The sequence below is a fragment of the Seriola lalandi genome, unplaced genomic scaffold (assembly GCF_002814215.2).
Source record: "Seriola lalandi dorsalis isolate HSWRI2012SDOR001 ecotype SW California unplaced genomic scaffold, Sedor1 jcf7180001960916, whole genome shotgun sequence".
In the NCBI taxonomy this organism is placed as follows: Eukaryota; Metazoa; Chordata; class Actinopteri; order Carangiformes; family Carangidae; genus Seriola; species Seriola lalandi.
In genome coordinates, this window is record NW_019431585.1 from 2,913 (window position 1) to 5,347 (window position 2,435).

Genomic DNA, 2,435 nt, shown 5'->3' on the forward strand with positions numbered 1-2,435 from the left:
GACTTACATGAACTAAAATACCATCACGTTTGACTTTCCATACCTTACTAAATTGTCATTTTTGTAACTTTTCATGACTTAGTATACATAATGTTTTTATGACATTTCTTGATGTAACATAGTATGACATTTGTATGACTTTTTATTCGTTACTATGCTGTCATTTTTGACTCTTCATACCTTACTATACGTTGTCAGTTTTATGTCTAGCTATACTATGAATTTTATATGACTTTTTATGCTTTTATCTATACAATGATGGTTTTATGATTTTTTGTACAGTTTAATTTCCATGACTTACTATACCATGTTTTTATGACTTTTCATGTCTTACTATAACATGTAAATCTTATTACTTTCAATAGTTTCATTGACGTGACTTTTTTATGACTTTCTATACTATGACGGTTTTATGACTTTTATACAATTTCATTTTAACGACTTACTATACTTTCAAGCTTTTATGAATTTTCATGCCTTACTATACAATTTTTATGCCTCATTATACAATCATGTGTTTACATCTCACTATACCGTGGCCTACTATACTATGTCTTAACCCTAACCCCAATATTCACATAAAAGCAGTTGATGGACATTCTAACCCGACTATAAACTTCTACCTATCACAAATTTTGTTTATTTTGGTCGTCTTGGAAACAGAAGAAAGGAGGCTGAAATTTTAAGTTAGAACTTAAGACAATATTCATTTATTATATTTATTCAAACAGTTAAAGTGCAGGAAGAACTAAAACACAGGGTTAAGGGCTCAATGGCCATCACAGTCAAGACTGATATCCTAATCTAAATTAACACACGCTAACTTAACACAAGTGCTAACTGGTGCCAACTGGTGCCCAAGCTGACTGAAATAAACGTGGATCCTAGAATATAGAGAAGAGTCTCGTTAGCATTGTTAGCTCATAAGAACAGTGTCTAAAAATACTTGTTAACACTCAGGTCGTTAAAGTGAACAACAGTTTCTTTAGTCCCTTTTATTTGGTTTCCTTGGAAACCACTGAGCCAGTCTGAAGCCAGCAGCTGAAGCAGACAGGTAGATTTTTAGACACTCCTTTCAGTGACGTGAAGGGGGCATGGTCAGATGTAAACTTGGTCTCCTAATGTCTCTGTTTAAATAAAAATCAGTGGTTACTGTGATGACAGAGCACTGCCATCTGATTGGCTGCTGTATCTGGGGTGGGCAGAGTCAGTCTGTCAGCAGCAGGTGAGGGGGCGGAGCTCCAGCAGCCATAGCAGGGGTCAGAGGACAGAGATCGTTGTTGAGTTTGAGTGGAGAGCGTCGCTGCTTCCTGAGAGGAACTCTATTGGTAAGAGTCTGAAGAAACACAGACAGAATTCTGCGCTGTGATTGGCTGAAAGGAGGCAGTGTTTTATTACCTGATAACAGCTCGTCATCAATAAACATGTATACTGTTTGTAGATCCATTATCTGCAGTTAAAAAGATCATTAAGGGCTGAAGAAAATGTATTAAAATGCCTTAATATATAATATATTAAATTAGTTTATACATTGATTAACTCAATATTTGACACATTTGTATTTGCACATTGAATGAAAATGTGTCATCATTCACATTCATCTAGAAATTAACAGGAGACTCATGAAGCCCTTTACATCTACGTCATTAAGGCCTTTTCAAATTAAGGGCTTTTTAAAGGCTTTAGATTTTCAAACTAAAAGAAGGATCTCTGTCTGATTCAGATCTCTGTGTGTTTTCATGGGCATTAAGGGTTAATTAAGGAGATGTTCAGGGATTGTTGTTAAACAGATAAACTGTATTTACAATGACAATAATGATGATGATGACAACGATGATGATGATGATGACGACTGACCAGGCGGAGTCGTTGGGCGTACAGCGGCTCTGGTTCGTCTGGTTTCCTGGTTGGCATGGCGACATGCCAACGCTGAAGTTCTGCCATTATCTCCGTCAGACTGAAAAGGACTGCCGGGTCAGCACGGCAACGATTGATCAGCTCCACCAAGCGCTCCTTATAGTGCAACCTGTCGTGACAGACAAGTGAGACAAACACACCATATATTCTGACTGGGATCAGACTGGGAGGCTGTTACTGGGAGAACTGGTCTTACTGGCAGTATCCTCTGTATTCAGGTAGTGCAGGTTGACCACAGGGCTCCTCCCGTCTGCTGCCATCATCTCTCAGCTCCAAAACCAAACATACTCCTGAAAATGAACAGTCGAGTCAGTCATTGTCTAAAGGTTCTCCTGAGAACCTGAGACATCCTTAAGGACAGGTTGGAGGACCTTGAACAGACATGGACACGAATGATGATGATCACGGCACAGCACAGATAGACTTTATTACCTGTCGATAACGCAGCTTTGTGATTTGGAGGGGGGGGGGGGGTTCTACCTGTTTTTGTGTTTCTATATTTGTGGTTGTTTGTCTTT

The 2,435-nt window shown here is 38.6% G+C and overlaps 1 long non-coding RNA gene across 1 annotated transcript; it reads right to left on the bottom strand.

The window, feature by feature from the left end:
• Positions 1-680: 680 nt before the first annotated feature.
• On the bottom strand, positions 681-2,397 carry LOC111667954 (uncharacterized). Its single transcript, XR_002761699.2, has 3 exons — positions 2,114-2,397; positions 1,858-2,026; positions 681-1,336 (listed from the first exon to the last, which is right to left on the bottom strand). It is a non-coding gene; the product is annotated as an uncharacterized LOC111667954 (long non-coding RNA).
• Positions 2,398-2,435: the final 38 nt, after the last annotated feature.